The sequence below is a fragment of the Muscardinus avellanarius genome (genome assembly GCF_963383645.1).
Source record: "Muscardinus avellanarius genome assembly, chromosome: 12".
NCBI classification, from domain to species: Eukaryota; Metazoa; Chordata; class Mammalia; order Rodentia; family Gliridae; genus Muscardinus; species Muscardinus avellanarius.
In genome coordinates this window covers 79242582-79249764 of record NC_137798.1, presented here as the reverse complement: position 1 = coordinate 79249764, position 7183 = coordinate 79242582, and positions in this window count along the sequence as shown.

Below are 7183 nucleotides of genomic sequence, written 5' to 3'. Positions count from 1 at the left end.
GTACTTAAATCTCTACCCAGAGTGGGAAACTAAAGATAGAATGCCAAATGTTACAAGAAAAATGGAAGGGCCTTTTTCCATGACAGAATATTTCTCCACGTTTAATTTGCAAACAAAGTATGTTTCTGTTGAAACTTGTGATTATGAAACTACTGGCCACTTCTCTCATTTACAGTATCTTCCTACCTTTTGTAGACACTGAATTTGCAATGCCTGGTTTATACAGTATGTCTGGATATCATCCGCTGGAAGCAGAGGCAGTAAAAAGGCGAACACAAGATGTGGTTTTATAAATTACACATATATTGACCTACATGAATTGATTTATATTTAAAATCCTCAGGTCACCAATTCCACATATGCTTGTTGAACACCAACCAAATATAACAGGTATTGCACATTAGGATGTTACAGGCTGGAAGGAGAGTAAGCCATAGTTCTTACCTTCTTAGGAGCTTGCATTTAAGAGAGGAAGGGATAGGAAAGAAAAGGAAGACAGGTCCCTTTCTCAGTTATTTGTGAGAAGGGCAAATAAGGGAAGATGCCAGGGTGAGTACAAAGCCGTGTGTGTACTGGGAGGAGGGACCATGATACTGCGAGGAAGAAGCATGTGACTGGGCCTTCAGATAATTACAATTTCTGAAGGACGAGAAAAGGGAAGCAGAAAAATCCTAAATTGTAGGGAGTACTCAGGGAATACAGGCTATCTGCATAGTGATACACAAACGGTTTCCCCCACTTCACAGGGTAAACTCCACTGTTCTTGAACTAAAACTGAACCCAGTATTTCATTTTCTAGCTTCTGTGATTAAAAGGAAATATTGATCTAAGAAACAGTATTAAGTGAAATCCTACATATGTAACTCTCCTATATGTGTGAAAGCTCCAGGAAGACTGTTTCAGAGGTAATTGTATTATTCCTGAAGAGATATTTAGATCAGATATTCCAGTACACAGAGTTCAGGAAACACACACATGCATACACACACAACACTAAATAATTCACATCCTAGAATTTATAAAGGTTCTCACAGAGGAGGTGTTGAAGTTAAGGAAAAAGAAAGTGTCAGGGTATGGACCAGAAGACCCATATTCTAGCCCTGTTTTTCCATGAAGTAACAAATTGGGGGAAGTGCTAGGGATTGAACCCAGGGACATTCTATATCCTAGCTACACCCCCAGCTCTTTATTTTGAAATAAGGTCATGCTGAGTTGCTGAGGCTGGCCTTAAACTTGTAATCCTTCTGCACTGGACTCCAAAGTACTGAGGTTGCAGGCATGTGCCACCACTGTGCCCAGCAAGTAAAAGAATCTGAGTAAGTCTCTTCTTTGATCCTCAGAAACCCATCTGTAGAAAGGAGTTGATTTGATCCTAATGAATGCTAAGGTCCGTTCTTTTAATCATCAAGAATTTCAGTGACAATGGTCAAGTCAGATGCGACATATCGGCCATGTGGTCCACAGCATCTACATTCCTATTTCTCCCAAACAGAAGTTCCTGGTGCTGAAATATTAAGAGTCTTCACATAAAAGTCCAGATTCCCGTTTGCTTGAAAACATAGAAAAACTGGCAAACCCAAACCTCTACAGGGCTACAATCTGTTATGGCTGAGCAGGTGCCATTGTCCTTTAACCAGATCTGTCTTGTTCTCTGGTTCGCCAGTCTCACTCACCTGTCACCTGCCCAACTCTGACATCCTCAGTATTTACTCCTCCACATAGATAAGCCACACACTGAGCTAGCTGCTGTATAAGAACTAAGCATTAGAGAACACTCGTTCTATTTTCTGGAATGAAGTGTTGCCCAAATTGTAAATAAAAGCTAGTTAAAAATCTTTACACTGGGCTGGGTGTGGTGGAGCATGCTTGCAATCTTAGTGCTTGGGAGGCTGAGACGGGAGCATCTGGGTTCGCAGCCAGCTTCAGCTACTTAGTGAGGCCCTTTGCAACTTAGTGAGGTCCTGTTTCAAAATAAAGAATAAAAGTTGGGCATGGTTGTGCACACTTGTAATCCCAGCATTTAGAAGGCTGAGACAGGAGGATCTCAGTCTGAGTACAGCCTCAGCTACTACTTAGTGAGGTCCTTTGCAAATCAGTGACACCTTGTTTCAAAATAAAGAATAAAAAATAGGGCTGGGGTGTAACTTGGAGGTAGAATGCCCTTGGGTTCCATCCCCAGCACCACAAAAATAAATAAGAAAATGAAATAAAATAAAATCTTTACACTGGGAACAGTGGCACATACCTGCCATTTCCATACTTGGGAGGGCGAGACAAGAAGACTGTAGGTTTGAGGCTAGTCTCAGCAATTTAGTGAGATGCTTGGTAACTTAGTGAGATCTTGTTTCAAAATAAAAAGGGGCAGGGGTGTACTCAGAGATAGAATGCCCCTGGGTTTAATCTCCAGTACGAAAAAAAAAAAAAACCCTTTATATTAAATGTTATAATCTTATTGTGACAATTCTGGTGATCAGATAAAGGGCCTCAAGGTATACTGCTGAAGGATATACTGTGGATTCCCAAGACCCTTGAGGGTATCAAGACCCATTTTGGTATCTCCTTTCTCCTGAGGGTTTCACAAAATTGCTGATGCTGACCTAATACCTGCAATCAGCATGTCTCAGCCTCCTAAGTACTGAGGGTTCTAAGAAAAAAGGGAGAGACAGAGAAAGAGAAGGATGCAGTGAGGATATCTTGTCAAGAAATAGAAACAATAATATATCTGAAATGCTAAATTATGGCTGAAAAATTATTTCAATTCTTCAAATATGGTAAGATTCTCGATTACTAATCTACAACCTGTTGTCAAAAACAAGAGCATGAACATTTGGTAGGAAGTTCAGGCTTCTTAAGTGGAAAACTCTAAGTTTTTTCCTCTATACCATAAACCATTAAATTCACAGGCTCCTCATGGGATCACAATGCAAAGCACCACGGGCAGGTAAAGGGCCGTCCACAACTGCAGCCACTCAGCCGCACCCTGAGGATGTCCCTCTGTGCTGGTCAAATGTGAAAGACGTGGGGAAGTGCAGTTAGGCCAGTCCGAGGTGTGGGTGTATATAAATATGCAGGTTCCAAGGGCAGTGGCCCAGGGCCTTAACTTGCAGTCGCGTGTGGGTCAGGGACCCGTCAGTCTCAGGCCTTTCTGGTCCTTTGCAGCACATCATGGTTCTTGGCTTTGTCAGAATCTGATCATGTAGGATTTTCCAGAAAACAAGATCTGCTGTTGTCATCTCATGGCTGGCATGCTCTCTTGATGGCAGTTCACTGCTGTGCTGTGTGGCGCTGGCTCATGGAGTACTCGTCACCCTCTGAGGATGTTTATAAAAGAATGCCATCGGCATCCTTCATTGCTAGAAATCAGGCAGGCACAGGAAGTGGCAGAGTGACTGAGTATATATGAAATTCATAATTTATAACAGCAAAAGACAGTATTAATAAAGGCCCAGCAAATTAAATTTTGGTAAAGACATAAAACATCCTTACAAAAGAGAATGGGATGAAATGCTACTCAGCAATAAAAAGTTACAAACTATTGCTACACAAAACAACATGCGTGAATCTCGGGGAATTCTGCCAAGTGAAAAAAGCCAAGACACCAATCCTAAAAGGTTATATGGAATATTTCAAACATATAACATTCTTCAAAGACAAAACTATAAAAATGGAGAACAGATTAGTGGTTGCCAAGGATTAGAGGATGGGAATAGAAAGGCAAGGATAGCTATACAAATTGACATGTGATAAAACTGCATTATATCCACACTATACGTTCTATGCCATAAAAAGAATAGAAATATGGTAGAAACAATTTCTAAAGATTTTCAGTAAACCTCCTTATAATAAGAAGGCACCTTTGGCTGGGTGTGGTGGTGCATGCTTGTAATCCCTGTGCTTGGGAGGCTGAGACAGCAGGATCACACAGGTTCAAAGCCAGCCTCAGCTACTTAGTGAGGCTCTTAGCAACTTAGTGAGACCCTGTTTCCAAATAAAATATAAGATAGGTCTGGGAGGTAGAAAGCCTGAGTTCCACCCCCAGTACCACCAAAAAAAAAAAAAAAAAAAAGAAAAAAAAAGAAAAAAAAAAAAAAAAAGAAGCCGGACATGGTGGTGCATGCTTGTAATCCCAGTATTTTACAATCCTCTGAGACCAGAGGATTGCAGTTCACATACAGCCTCAGCTACTTAGTTAGGCCCTCCACAACTTAGTGAAACCCTGTTTCAAATAAATAAAATATTGGGCTGGAGATGTAGCTCAGAGGTAAAAAAAAAAAAAAAAAAAAAAAAAAAAAAAAAAAGGCACAAAGGCACCTTTGGAAAACTAAAGAGGGAGAAAGCAGGAATATTTTATATATGGTGTGTGTGTGTGTGTGTGTGTGTGTGTGTGTGTGTTACTGAGGGTGGAACCCAGGGGCTTTTCTACCTCCAGGCTACACTCCAAGACCTATTTTATACTTTGTTTGGAAACAGGGTCTCACTAAGTTGCTGAGAGCCTCACTTAGTAGCTGAGGCTGGCTTTGAACCTGTGCCATCCTGTCTCAGTCTCCCAAGTGCGGGATTACAAGTATGCGCCACCACACCCGGCTATATATGATTTGAATGACCACTAAGACAAACTTTATAAGAGAAAAACAAAGTAGTGAGTGTATAAAAACTAGGCAAAAATGTTTATGCTAATCTAGTTTTCTCAAGGGAAACAAAAGAAATACTTAATAGTGGTTGCCTCTACAGATAGGGAAGTAGAAGGGACACTGTAACAGATACTTTTTTTTGTGTGTGTGGGCCTGGGGATGGAACCCAGAGGCATCTGACCTCCGAGCTATACCCCCTGCCCAATTTTTTATTCTTTATTTTGAAACTGGGTCTCACTGAGTTGCAGAGGGCCTCACTAAGTAGCTGAGGCTGTCTGCGAACCACAATCCTCCAGTCTCAGCCTCCCGAATGCTGGGATTACAAGCGTGCGCCACTCCGCCCGGCTCTAACAGATACTCTTGAACCTTCTAATTTTATACTATATGAATGTATTAAGTATTCATAAAACTACTATAATCTTTTTGAGTTTGTGAAAATTAAGGCAAACCAATGCTTTGTTCATGCCTGTGGTTGCCTTCTGTCCCTATTCATGCCCTCTTGGCACCTAACCAGTCTTTGTACCTGAGCCTCTTAAGCCTCCATGCTAGTTCACAGATCGCACTATCAATTACCTGGGAATGCTTCAGACCATCACTCTTCCAGCCCCACACATTCTGAGCTGTTTCCCATGGCTCAGCTCATCCACCATGACTGACTAGAGAGGGCGGCAGAGCTATCTCAGCTGGATGGTCTGCATTTCACAGAGAAAGTGAGAACAATGCAAACCTAACATCCAGCTACTGACTTCTGAACTTTTCCTGTGCGGTTGGTCTGTGATAAGCACTGACACTCACATCTCACTTTAGACCTTTTTGTTTGAACTGGGGATCTAGTACAAATTGGTTTGTACTAGTAGACGCCAGGGGTTCTAACACTGAGCTACACCTCAGCCCTCTTAACTTTGTTTTGAAACTGGGTCTTACTTGTGGCTGAGGCTGTCCTGGAAACTTGCAATGCTCCTGTCTCAGGCTCCCAAGTACTGAGATAACAGGCATACACCTCCAGACCCAGCGCACAGCTATTTTTAATAGTCATATTTTATCATTTTCATTTTATAGACAAGGAAATTGAAGCTCGAATGGGTTAAGACATTTGCTTAAAAGCACACATCACGGTAAGCTGGTCGTGGTGGCGCACACTTGTAATCCCAGCATTGAGAGACTGAGACAGAATGATTGTGGTTTGCGGCCAGCCTCAGCTACTTAGTGAGGATGGCTTTTGCAACTCAGTGAGACCCTGTTTCAAAATAAAGAATAAAAAATTGGGCTGAGGGTGTCGCTCAGAGGTAGAATGCCCCGGGGTTCCATCTCTAGTATGAGAGAAAAAAAAGAAAAAAAAAAAAAAAAAAGGGCACACAGGTTGTAAGAGAAGAACCTGAAATTGAAATGGTGTCTGTCAATACCAAAAATGAGGAATCTTTTCCCTATGGCTCAGTGAAACATTTCAGCTTTGATAACTCATAATTAAAACTAGTTTTAATCTAGCTGGAACTACTGTACAGTGTCTTTGTAGCAGAGAATGTGTTACTTTTACAGTCCTAGCAGTTAAGCCAGGAAAAAATACTTAATGCAAAAACTAAGAGGTCTCAAACATAAGTACACTAATGCTAAAATTTTTCATCAATACAACTCAAAACTTAATAGTTGGTCTCCAAATGAATGGTGTGCTCAATGAGCAAAACTCTTTCACAGGAGACGTGAATCCAACCCTAACATCTTTGCTAATGAGCCCTTTTCTGGATTATTCACTAATATCTAAATCAAAAGCTTTTGGAAAATTACATGAATCAACAGTAATCATCAAATGTCAAGAGAGAGTATTTTGAATTATTATTGATGACTTGAGTTTTGTAACCGGTCATTAAAATATTTAAATTATGTCAACTTAATTCTAAATCAATGATTCTCAAATGGAAAAACTTCTGTATCTCATTTATCAAGTTTCTTGCACCAGAAGTTTACAAGTTTACAAAAAGTGGATCAATAAGGTGAAATATTTTGCCTTTAGTTTAAAATATCTGAAACATAAGACTATTTACCTCTGAGCTACACCCTCAGCCCTATTTTATTTTTCATTTTGAAATAAGGCCTAAGTTGCAGGGGGCCTTGCTAAATTACTGAGGCTGGCCAAGACCATGCAATCCTCCTGAGTATTAGGATTACAAGTGTGTGCCACCATGCTCAGCTATTAATTAATTAATTAGCAGTACTGGGGATGGAACCTAGGGGCATTCTACCTCTGAGCTACACATCCAGTCCTTTTTTTATTCTTTATTTTGAAACAGGGTTCCCCTAAGTTGCAAAGGGCCTCACTAAGCAGTAGCTGAGGCTGTCTGCGAACTGCAATTCTCCTGTCTCAGCCTCCCAAATGCTGGGATTACAAGCCTGTACCATCATACTGGGCTTTATTTTTTTGAACCAGGGTCTTGCTAAGTGGCTGAGTTTGGTCTTGAACCTGAAATTCTTCTCTTTCATCTTACCAAGTACTGGGATTATAGGTGTGCACCACTAGAGCTGGCTTAAGAATTTCTTAACAAGCTCCACATTGGCCT